The following is a 13,278-nucleotide window of genomic DNA, read 5'->3' on the forward strand; positions in this document are numbered from 1 at the left end:
ACTAAACCTGAATGAGCTTGGAAGTGGATTTTTCCCCAGAGCCTCCAGATAAGAGCCTCGCCTTGCCCACCTTGATTTTGGCCTTTTGAGATACTAAACAGAGAATCGAGTTGAACTATTTTGGGCTTTTGATCTTCAGGACAGTGAAATAATAAATGATATTGTTTTAAGCCACTAAATTTGTAGTAATTTGTTATGCAGCAATGGGAAATAAATGTATTATCTCACAGGGTTGATATATGGATTTAATGGGATAATATCTATAGAATTATTTGAAAAATGTCAGGTTGTAAACACTCAGTAAATATCTATTTTGTTTTGTTGTTGTTAGATATGTTATTCTAAGTGAACCATAGACTCTGGGAATCTCAAGCTTCTATCTTTAAGAGGATAATAGACCTAACCCACAAGATTCTTATGAATACTAAGTGATAATGCATAATTATTCATTTACTAGCACAGATTCAATCATTCAGTCTAGTCCCCAAAGAATATTTCCCTAATTTTAGAATAGTGAAAAGTTATGATAGTGTAAACAGTGAAGGTTTGAGAAGCAAGACTTGGACGTGAAGGATGGGTTGGATTTATTAAGAGGGAAGGACAAAAATACACACTTGGGAGAGAATATATGAGGGACCAGATGAATCAAGGCCTGAAAGCAATATGGGCATCTTTTTATTTCTTGTGTCAGCAAAGAAAATGACTGCGTTAAACAAAGTTTCCTTTGTCATTGTTATCATTATTTACCTTAGGACTTCTCAGAGATTGATTGTAACATACTGATAAGCACTGTTAATCTTCAGTTGGAAGCGGAGGCAGTTTGTGAAATTTATTTGATTATGGCTCTCTCTCTCTTCCTTTTCTTCTAAAAACATTTCCTCTTCTGGTTTCTGGTTCTGCATGAAAAGAGCTTGGAAGTCACCTCTCCATCCTAACAACAAGCAAAAATCTCAACAAACTGAGAAATGGACAACTCTTTTCAGATGCATAAGAGAAGTGGGGTCACAGGGCAACCTGCTGTCCAGAATTAGAGATAAACAAACAGGCAAAATAGAGAGTCACAATATACAGGAACAGAAACCTCCATGAGAGTCAGTGCTGGGATAGAAAAATCTCAACTGTAATTGACAAATTGTTGGAGGCTAGATGTGGACCAGTCTGAGTTAAAAACTCCAAGGAGACCCAGTCATAGGGAGGCCCCCACTTTTGTGAGTCTTACCTTCAGGAGCTTGACCAGGCTCTCACAGTAACTCAGAGAAAATCCCCTTACGTGTCTGGCAGAGGTAGGAGGAAGGGGACCATTTTGTAATGTGCAGGAGCACTCTGTTTTTCTCAACAAGAACTGCCTTCAGGAGAAACTAGTTAACCAGAGCCTAACCTGTTAGGTTTTATTAGAGCCTAACTGACCTCAGGGAAAAGAAAAACCCAAGTCTGCCACTCTAACTTTCCATGTGGGAGAAGGAAAATACCCAACTATAGGCCACTCTAGCTATCCTATGCCACCTAAGTGGGGAGGGGGGGGCACGGGACTGAGAAGCACTTGCTAAGTTCACAGTCCAGAGGCATATACTCACTAAAGAACTGAGACCTAATCACAGGACTGTAGAATGCTTCCCCTCTCCTCACACCTTATCATCACATTACTAAAGGCCTATTTATAGCAATTTCTTTTACCAGTACATCATGTATGGCTATCAAGAAAAAATTACAAGGCATACCAAAATGCAAAAAACACAATTTGAAGAGACAGAGCAAGCATTAGATCCAGATATGACAGGGATGTTGCAGTGATCAGCCCAGGATTTTAAAAATACTATAAGTAATATGCTAATGGATAAAGTAGACAGCATGCAATATCACATGGGCAATGTAAGCAGAGAGATGACAATCTAAAGAAAAAATCAAAAAGAAATGCTAGAGATCAGAAACACTGCAATAGAAGTGAAAAATGCCTTTGATGGGCTTGTTAGTAGACTGGACATGGCTCAGGAAAGAATCTCTAAGCTAGAGGATATCTCAACAGAAACATCTAATCTGAAAAGCAAAGAGAATAAAAACTGAAAAAAACCAGAACACAATATCCAAAGAATGTAAGACAACTACAAAATGTGTAGCCTACATGTACTGGGAATACTAGAAAGAGAAGAAAGAGAGAAAGGAACAGGAGAAATATTTGAAACCACAATGACTGAGAATTTCCTCAAATTTATGTCAGAGACCAAACCACAGACTCAGGAAGCTAAGAGAACACTAAGCAGGATAAATTCCAAAAACCTACACCTAGGCATACCATTTTCAAATTACAGAAAATCAAAGATAAAGAAAAAAATCTTGAAAAAAAGCCAAAGGAAATAAAAACCGCACTTATAGAGGAGTAAGTACAAGAATTAGGTCTGACTTTTCCTCAGAAACCATGCCAGAAAATAGAGAGTGGTAAAAAATATTTAAAGTGTTGAGGGAAAAAATCACCTACCTAGAATTCTGTACCCTGTGAAATTATCCTTAAAAAGTGAAGAAGAAATAAACCCTTTCTCAGACAAACAGAAATTGAGGGAATTTGTTGCCAGCAGACTTGTCTTGCAAGAAATGTGAAAAGGAGTTCTTCAGAGAGAAGGAAAATAATATAGATCAGAAACTCAGATCTACATAAATAAAGGAAGAACACTGAAGAAGAAATAAAGTTAAAATAAAAACTTTTATTTTTCTTATTTATTTATTGTTGCTGAGGAAGATTAGCCCTGAGCCAACATCTGTGCCAATCCTCCTCTACTTTGTATGGGGGTTGCTGCCTCAGCGTGGCTGGTGAGTTGTGTAGGTCCACGTCCAGGATCTGAACCCACCAACCTGGGCCGCCAAAGCAGAGCACATTGAGCTTAACCACTATGCCACGGGGTGGGCTCCCTATTTTTCTTATTTTTAATTGATCTAAAAGATAACAGAGTGTTCAAAACAATAATAGCACAAATGTATTTGATTATATATGCTTATATATGACTGAAATGAATGACAGTAATGATACAAGGGATAGCAGAGAGCAACTAGAATTATTTTGTTGTTATAAGGTACTCACACTACCTGTGAAGTGGTACAGTGTCATTTGAAAGTGATCTTGGATTAATGTAAATGTATATTGTAAACTCTAGGCCAATCACTAAAAATGAAAAAAAGAAGTATAGCTGATATGTTAAGAAAGGAGAGAAAATGGAACAAGATAAAATGTTCAATTAAAACCATGAAAAGAGGGAAAAGAGTGTAAGACAAAAATAGGAATAAAGAACAAGAGTGGCAAATAGAAAACAGTAATGAATATGGTATATATTAATACAACTACATCAATTATTACTCTGACTGTCAAATTGTCTAAGTACACCAATTAAAAGACAGAGATTCATAGAGTGGCTTAGAAAACAGATCCAACTACAAGAAACCCTTTTTAAATATAAAGACATATAAAGATTAAAAATAAATGGATGAGAAACATATATCATGATAAACAAATCAAAAGAAAGCAAGAGTAGCTACATTAATTTTAGACAGATCAGACTTCAAATCAAGGAAGGTTATCAAAGATAAAGTAGGGCATTACATGATGATAAAGGAGTGAGTTCTCTGAAAATGTGTATGTGTCTAGTAAGAGAGCATCAGAATACATGAAGCAAAACCTGATAGAACTGAAAGAAGAAATAGATAAATCCACTATTATAGTTGGAGACTTTAACACCTCTTTATCATAAATAGATAGATCCAACAGGCAGAAAATCAGTGAAGACATAGTTGAACTCAACAACACCATCAATCAACTAAATATAATGGATATATATAGAATGCTTCTTCCAACAATAGCAGAATACACTTTCTTGTGAAGCTCACAGGGAACATTCACTAAGATAGAACACATTGTGGGCCGTAAAACATACTTTAACAAATTTAAAAAACAGAAATTATGCAATGGCTGCTTTAGAACCACAATGGAATTAAATTAGAAATCACCCACAGAAAGATAACCGGAAAATCCCCAACTACGTGGAGATTAAACACCGTTCTAAATAACACATGAGTCAAGGAAGAAATGTCAAAGGAAGTTTAAAAATATGTTGAACTAAATGAAAATGAAAACATAACATCAAAATTTGTGAGATGCAGCAAAAGTAGTGCTGAGGGAAATTTAGCGTTGAATGTACTTATTAGAAAAGGAAAATAAATAAATAAATAAATAAATAAATAAATAAAATTTTATTAAATGGAAAAAAAAAGAAAAGAAGAAAAATCAAAACTCAGTAATCTAAGCTTTAACCTTTATCTAGGAAACCAGATAGAGAAGAGCCAACTAAATCCAAATTAAGGAAAAAAAAAAAAATCTGAGCTGAAATCAATGAAACAGAAAACAGAAAATTAATGGAGAAAAATCAATGAAATAAAAAGCTGGTTTTTTGCAAAGAGCAATAAAACTGATAAGAGTTTGGCCTGGTTAACTAAGAAAAAGGAGAAAGGACACAAATTACTAATATTAGAATTGAAAGAGAGGACACCACTACAGATTCTATGGATATTAAAGGATAACAAAGGAATACTCCAAACAATTCTATGCCCACAGATTTTATAACCTGGCTGAAATGGACCAATTTCTTGAAAGACAATCTGCCAAAATGCACACAAAAAGAAAAAACAAGCTGAATAGGCCTATATCTATTAAAGAGATTGAATTTATAATTAATAACTTTATGAAACAGAGCACCAGGCCCAGATGAGATCACTGATGAACTCCACCAAACATTTAAGGAAGAAATTATACCAATCATCTAAAGTCTCTTTCAGAGTATAGAAGCTGAGAGAATACTTCCTAACTCATTTTATGAGGCCATCATAACCCTAATACCAAATAGACAAAGATATTACAAGAAAACTACAGACCAACGTCTCTCATGAACATAAAAATTGGGGCCTGCCCAGTGGTGCAAGCGGTTAAGTGCACGTGCTCCGCTGCGGCGGCCCGGGGTTGGACGGTTCAGATTCCGAGTGTGCACCGACCCACCGCATGGCAAGCCATGCTGAGGCAGCGACCCGTATAAAGTGGAGGAAAATGGGCGTGGAGGTTAGCCCAGGACCAGTCTTCCTCAGCCAAAAAAAAAAAAAAAAAGAGGTAGATTGGCAAACGTTAGCCCAGGGCCAGTCTTCCTCAGCAAAAAAAAAAAAAGAAAAAAAGAGGTAGATTGGCAAATGTTAGCACAGGGCTGATCTTCCTCACACACACACACACAAAATGCAAAAATTCCCAACAAAATATTATCAAATTGAATCCAACAATATATAAAAAGAATTATACACCATGGAAGTAGGATTTATTCCAGGTATGCAAGGATGGTTCATGTATGGTTCATTATATTATATAAAGTAATCAGTCACATCAATAGGCTAAAAAAGAAAAATCATTTCATATCAATATGATCAAAAATGATCATTATCAATAGATGCAGAAAAAGTATTTGAGAAAATCCAACACACATTCACTATAAAAAACAAACAAAAAAAAAACCCTCTCAGTAAACTAGGAATAGAGGGGAACTTCCTCAGTTTCATAAAGAGTATCTAAAAAAACCTACTTCTAACATCAGACTTAATGGGGAGAAATCACAAACTTTCCTACTAAGATCAGGAACAAGGCAAGGAGGTCCCATCTCACCACTGCTTTTCAACTTCATGCTGGAAGTCCTAACTAAATGCAATAAGACAAGAAATGCAATGAAAAGTATACTGATCGGGAAGAAAGAAATAAAACTGCCTTTGTTCACACATGAACTACATAGAAACTCCAAAGAATTGACAAAAAAAAAAAAAGACTTCTTGGAACTAATAAATGATTATAGAAAGATTGCAAGATACAAAGTTAATATATAAAAATCAATTGCTTTCTTATATATCAGCGATAAACAAGTGAAATTTGAAATTAAAATCACAAAAATATTTACATTAGCACCCCATCAAAATGGAGTATTTATATATGTCTAACAAAATATATACGAGATCTATACGAAAAAAACTACGAATCTGTGATGAATGAAATCAAGAACTAAATAAATGGAGAGATATTTCATGTTCACAGGTGAGAATGCTCACGGTTGTCAAAATATTAGTTCTTCCCAACTTGTTCTATAGATTCAATGTAATCACAGAAAGTTATTTTGTAGATATCAACAGACCAATTCTAAAACTTATATAGAGAGGGAAAAGATGCAGAATAGCCAACATAATATTGAAGGAGAACAAGTTGGAGGGTTGATACTACCTGGCTTCAAGACTTAGTATAAAGCACCAGTAATCAAGACAGTGTGGTTTGGCAAAAGAGTAGGCAGATCAATAGAACAAAACAGAGAGCCCAGAAATGGACCCACATAAATATAATCAACTGATCTTTGATGAAAGAGTAAAACGACATTACAATGGAGGAAAAATAGTCTTTTCAATAAATGGTGCTGGAAAAACTGGACATATACGTGCAAAAAAAAAAAAAAAAGAGAATCTAGACATAGATTTTACTTCCATCACAAAAATTAACTCAAAATGAATCACAGACCTAAATGTAAAACACAAAAATATAAAACTCCCTGAAGATAACATGGGAGAACATCTAAATGATTGATTGGGTATCAAAAGCACAATCCATGAAAAAAAAATTAATAAGCTGGACTTCAGTAAAATTAAAAATTTCTGCTCTGGGAAAGACACCATCAAGATAATGGGGAAGACAAGTCACAGACTGGGAGAAAATATTTGCAAAAGACACATCTGATAAAGGACTGTTGTCTAAAAGTATACAAGAACTCTTAAAATTCAATAAGAAATCAAACAACCCAATTAAAATATGAGCCAAAGACCTTAACTGACATCTCATCAAAGAAAATATATAGATGGCAAATAAGCATATGAAAAGATGCTCCACATCATACGTCATCAGAGAAACACAAATGAAAATGAGATACCACTACACGTCTATCAGAATGGCCAAAATCCAGAACACTGACAACACCAAATGCTGGTGAGAATGTACAACAAAAACTCTCATTCATTGCTGGTGGGAATGCAAAATGGTACAGCCACTTTGGAAGACAGTTTGGCAGTTTCTGACAAAACTAAACTTGCTTTTGTCATACAATCCAGCAATCACGCTCCTTGGTATTTACCCAAAACAGTTGAAAACCTGTCCACACAAACACCTGCACACAGATGTTTATAACACCTTTATTCATAATTACCAAAACTTTGAAGCAACCAAGATGTCCTTCAGTAGGTTAACGGATAAATAAGTGGATGTGTTACATCCAGACAATGGAGTATTATTCCTTGCTACAAAGGAATGACCTATCAAGTCATGAAAAGACATGTAGTAAACTTAAATGCATATTACTATGCAAAGGAAACAAATCTGAAAATATACATTCTGTATGATTCCACTTACATGACATTATGTAAAAGGTGAACTACGGAGACAGTAAAAAGATCAGTGGTTGTCAGGGGTTACTGGGGAGGGAGAGATGAATAGGCAGAGCACAAAGGATTTATACGGTAGTGAAAATATTCTGTATAATATTGTGATGGTGGATACATGTCATTGTAAATTTATTCAAACCCATAGAAGGTACAACACCAAGAGTGAACTCTAAGGTAAACTATGGAGTTTGGGTGATAAACGTGTCAACGTAAGTTTATAAAATGTAATAAATGTACCACTTATTGGGGGATGTTGATAACGAGAAAGGCTATGTGTGTGTGGGGGCAGGAGGTATACGTAATATCTCTGTACCATCCTCTCAGTTTTGCTGTGAACCTAAAACTGCTCTAAAAGTTAGTCTTTAAAAAATCTCAGTGGTTTTATTCATTCATTTAGCAAATATTTTTTTTAAAAACCCATGTTGTGCTAGGTTCCATGCCAGAGCTGGAGATACAATGGAATGAAGATATATATAATTCCAGCCCTACTGAGACGATAGATATAATTTTTGCTTTGATGAGAGAGAATGGATCTGGTGGTCTCTATTGTGTTTTTTGAGCTCTTCAAGTCCAAATTAATTTTATTCTTGTTTTAAAACTATGTGTTAGGCTTGCTGTCTATCTAAAGCTTTTAGCAGCATCAGAATGTTTGATGAAGCTGATACTTCTTCCAAATAGCTATGCCACTGCTAGCATTAATGGGAGATAGGGACTATTTTTTCTGGCTTTCGAAAAGCTTCCTCAGTAATCATATCCATGATCCAAGTATCAATACCTGGACATTCTGAATATAAATAATGTTTTACGGTTAACATGGTGGGTTTTCTAGAACACAACTACAAGTGGATAGCTTTCAGTTACTGTATAAAGCAAAAATATCTGGTATGAGTTTCAGTGGCTAGAAGTAACACCAATCAAAAAGAAATATGGCTATTTCTCTTCTGTCCAGTTGAAAATTTATCAGTTCTGAGCTCTATCAATAAAAGAATTCATTGGAGAAAAATTATTTTCCTTGTAAGACAAGCATACATTCTGAACTAAGAATTGTTCCCATTGTTCCTAGAAGGAATTAGCTCTTTATTTTGATCAAAGTCATTTTACATATCCTATTTAGCAATATTTGTGCTGTACAATACTATAAAACGAAGTCAGTTACTGAAAAATGCTGAAAATTTGAAATAATTTTTGGACAAAATTACAATAAAGCCTCTGATCTGGGTTCTATTTCTATGTGACTATTCATAATCCTCGATAGACATAAAGTTTTGTGGATGATAATACCCCTAGAGTGTGTTTGTTTTCTTAATTTCAATGGTATTTCACCATAACAACAACATCTGTGGTCATTTTAGTTGTAGATGGATAATAGCTTTTCTTTGAAAAATTGGGAAGGATATCATTAGACATGTTAACAGTAGGATACTTATAGGATTAAACAATTTAAATGAATAAACACCTTAACTCTAGCAAATTCCTTATAGGGCATTCATTTATATAAGATCAAGTTAATAATTTTGATTGAAAAAAAGTACTTATTAAAGCATTTCTTCCAAGAACTTATAAGCAAGTTTATTATTTTTCAAGCCATAAATTTTTCCAAATAATAAAACTAAAGATTTTTGCTATAGTCTATGATTCACATCAACAGTCATTGAGCACTGGTCATAAGGCAGACATTCAGCGAGTTTCAATGGGAAACACAGGAACAAGATTCTGAATGCATAATTAGGAAAAGAAAGCTTCTATATATGAAGGTACTAAGGAAATAAGATCAAAGGTGGGAGCTGCGTAGCTATACCAAGGAAAGGGGTAAAGTGAAGGTAAATATTTAGAAAAATAAGGTCATGCTTCAGATGAATCTTAAAAGACTCAGGATATGTACCTAAAGGTAATATATTACCTGATGCATTTTATAGAAATCAAGTAAATATCAACTTGTAGCTTCTTATGAAGTTGAGATTTTCATTAAAGTTGTTGTAGACTATGTTACATTCTATGACTGGATCTGTCCTCAGATCCAGTTGATTTGTACCCGTCACATGTCTTCGGATTCTCTTCATTAATGTTCATTCCCTCTGCCAACTATCCACATGAGACCTATCTCATCTGGAATATTGCAATAGCCTTCTATCGAGCTTCTACTTTCCTTGCATGCCAAGTCAAGGAACGCTATAAAATATAGTGTTAAATTGTGGCCTTTCAGTTAGGAAACCTGGCTTTATGTCCTATCTCATTTTTAGTTAGATCTGTGATATTGGGCAAATTACTCAATGTCTCTGCAAATTGAGGATTAAAAATATCACATACTTCATGTGATTATGAATATCATATGCAATAATGCAATAGAGTGTTTAGTGCCTGGCACGTAATAACAAAGATTTATCTACTATTATTACTATATCTTATAAAAATGAGAAAATATTAGACACATTTGAGTAGAAAAGTGACATAGTCAGTGCTGTTCTTTGGAATATCTGATACAGAATCCTAAATACATAGGTGTAAAGAAGAGGCCTAGTTATAATCCCATTTAAAGAGTTGATGTATTATTCCAGGCAAAAGGTAATTGTCTTAGCTCAGGTTGCCGTAACATAATACCACAGACTGGGTCGCTTACGCGACAGACGTTTCTTTTCTCACAGTTCTGAAGGCTGGAAGTCTGAGACCACAGTACCAGTATAGCTGGTTTCTGGTGAGACCTCCCTTCCTGGCTTGTAGGCGACCGCCATCTTGCTGTGTGTTCACATGACCTCTTCTTTTTTTCACTCAGAGAAAGAGAGAGAGAGAGGGAGAAAGTGAATGAGGGAGAAAGAGGGAGGGAGAGAGAAGGAGAGTGCCCTCTAGTGTCTTTTCTTATATCGGATCATAGCCCCATACTTAAGATCCTATTGAAACTTACTTACCACCTTATAGGCCCTATCTCCAATTATGGTCACATTGAAGGTTAGGGCTTCAACATGTGGATTTATATAGGAAGGGAGGCACAATTCAGTCCATAGCATTAATGAAGGCCTAAAATAGAATATTGGCAGTGGGAATGAGATGAGAGGATAAATCAGAGACGTGATTCAGTTTTGTTAAAGATCATCAGATTTGACGTCTATCTGGGAAAGGGAACAAAGATAGCAATCAAATTGAAGATGACTTCAAGACTGCTGACACAGGTGACTGGAAGAGAGTGATGCACTAACAGAGATTAAAAGGGAAGAGAAGCAATTTGGCATAAGAAGATGATGGTTTTAGTTGTCACTTTCTAGAAGGCAGTTAAGAATTCAGTCACTAAGTCTTGTATGGTCCCTGACCATGAACATTCTATTGGGGCCTTAAATATGAACAGTGAATAAGAGATGGTCCTGTCTTCAAGGAACTCATAGTCTAGTGAACCGTAGGACTAGAACTTAGTGGGAAAGTCAGAGCTGGGGTATGAGGACTCACACACATTGAGGTGTTAGTGGAAATCATATGTTTGGCAAAGACCTGGGAGGAAATACAGAGAATGATTTGCTTAATGGTTCCATATTGTTCCAAATATTACTGTTCCACAGTAATTTTTGCTGCATAAAAACTATATATGTGTATAAATGAAACTTTGTAAAAACTAAAATATTTTTGTCTAAGAAAAAAATTTTAAAGCAACTGTATTTGGAGGTCAATGCAGACATTTCACCCCTAGTGAAATGAAACAAAAATCACAGTCCTAATTAACATTTGTTTATAAAGGGTGGTGATGACTAACTGTTACATGCCTCAGGTATGTTGTGCATTTGTGACTATTAAATATCTGGTTAAGCATAAATCCAGTAAATATTCTGCCAGCTTTTCTCTACACATAGTTTATGTGTTCTTTGTCTTTTTCCCATAAAGGTGAAATCCATCAAAGAAACTCTTGCCACAGACATGAAACAACATAAAGTTCTCCAAAGTGATTCCAGGAAGTCTTGATTAGTTCTTTACACAAAGTGGGAGACATTCAAAGCAGTTCATGGACATTTTAGGTTTTACTTAGCTTTCCAATAAAAATTCTTTGTGACCCAGGGTGAAAGTGGAAGGTAAGTTGGGATTTTACAGCAAAGGGCAGAGAGAGCTCAGGGAGAACAGCTCATAACTTTTGTTTAAAATGAACTTGTCAGTGGGAAGAGGGTGGGGACCAGTTTGTACAGCTGCAATAGAAACTGTGAGAAAGTCTCTAGCAACTTAATAAATGTACCGTCTTCATTCACATTGCAATGAAAATTGGAGTACAGTTAGAAAACATGCCTTCCCTCATTCTCTTCATCTTAAGATGAATGGATTAATAGAAAAAAGTAGGAACACATCACCATTCATGTGTCTGTGAGAATTGTCTCTTTTTGTCAAGAAGGAAAATTATAAACAATCCTCCTTGCCATCCTCTTCACACAAGCAATGAAGACAGAAATATTAGGCATAGGTTGTTTGGCTCAAATGCTTTGTAACTTAGGAGTTTTGACAGTTTAATGATTTTATTAATCACTTTATTTTGTACTAACTTACAAATTTATGATTTCCATTTCAATAGGTTTTTGTGTATACCAAGGAGTATTGTTGTTAACAGGAAATTCAAGCAAAACCTTTGGGAAAATTAAAAATTTTTTTCCAGGTATCTTGCCCATAAATAGGCATAGCCAATTCAAAGGGTCTCTATCCTGTTTTATGTGTGTGTATGTTTCAAATAATGAAAGGATTTACTGACTACTTAAAATACATGTATTGGACACTAAGAGATAAAAGCTCATATTACCCTGAATACTGTAGATCTGTACTGTTCAAAACATTAACCACTGGTCATATGTGGCTATTTATGGATAAAATAACATTTTCAAAAATTAAAAATTCAGTTCTTCATTTGCACTGCCTACATTTCATGTTCTCATTAGCCACACAAATCTAATGGCTACCATGTGGGACAGCACAGAATTTATAGAACAGTTTCCTCTTCACAGAGTTATATTCAATAGTGCTGTGATTATCTAAACTTTATTTTGGACAAAGCCTCTATCCTCAATGAGTTAACTTCCTATGGAGGAAACTGAGATTAACTAATTAATTACAATGTTTATTAAAAACTTCCTTTAAGACAGACTAGGTTCTAGAAATACAGCCACAAATGAGAAAGGTAAGCTATCTGCTGAGATAACTTACAGAGCGTACAATTCTCAAAAGTAACATTTTTCTAAACATCAGACTCTTCTAGGACTCATTTCTTCCTTAGGATTCAGCCTGGCATATTAATTTTAACCTTGTTAGACTATGAACTTGGTGCATAGGAATCCTCATAGTCACATCTGCCCTTTAAGGGTGTTGCTGTAAACGTAAACAAAAGAGCATGTCCAGATAATTATCAAGCTACAGGTCTTGTGATAAACCTTGTCCTCTATTTCCAAACTGCTATATCAAATTCATTCATAAGCCATATATGAAACCACAGAAGAAGACGAAATGATTCACAAGTTGTGACCAACTGGGCACTCTGTGCTCTGTATCCCATTTATTACGTCACGGAGTATTGGATTACTGTAGAATTCCGTAATTGAGGGCAGAGGAGTTGCTCTGGACTAAACTTCACTGGGTGGACAGAAGAAACGTTAACACGCTGCAACACAGCTATACTCAGCCCTGAATTTGACAGCAGTAGACAGATTCACCTGGCACGCAACAAGGCAACATCAGGTGGCTCTGTTTGAGATAAGGCTCCATGCAGCCAGAGAGATGAAGAGACTAAGCCACAGAATGTGACGAGTCTTAAATATGAGTGTCCCTGGCCAAGCTTGTATT

This window comes from Ceratotherium simum, chromosome 2 (assembly GCF_057802395.1).
Source record: "Ceratotherium simum simum isolate JZ-2026a chromosome 2, ASM5780239v1, whole genome shotgun sequence".
Taxonomy (NCBI): Eukaryota; Metazoa; Chordata; class Mammalia; order Perissodactyla; family Rhinocerotidae; genus Ceratotherium; species Ceratotherium simum.